Source organism: Aphelocoma coerulescens, chromosome 5, assembly GCF_041296385.1.
Source record: "Aphelocoma coerulescens isolate FSJ_1873_10779 chromosome 5, UR_Acoe_1.0, whole genome shotgun sequence".
NCBI classification, from domain to species: Eukaryota; Metazoa; Chordata; class Aves; order Passeriformes; family Corvidae; genus Aphelocoma; species Aphelocoma coerulescens.
In genome coordinates, this window is record NC_091019.1 from 13,542,372 (window position 1) to 13,542,600 (window position 229).

A 229-nucleotide genomic window follows, 5' to 3' on the forward strand; every position below is an offset into this window, starting at 1 on the left:
GCTACCACACGAAAGATGGCGGCTTGACCGGAAGTAGCTTCTGCCAGCACCCAAGATGGCGACGAAGGGAGGCAGTCACATGATGCCGCACCAAAGATGGCGATTCGGCACGCGGCTTATTTGACCTTCCAAAGGTGGCGGCATCATGCGCATGCGTCTTCGGCAGGGACAAACACTGGCAGTGAGGAAGGACCCCGCTCCGTCTATTCGGCTGCCTGAACGCCACCCT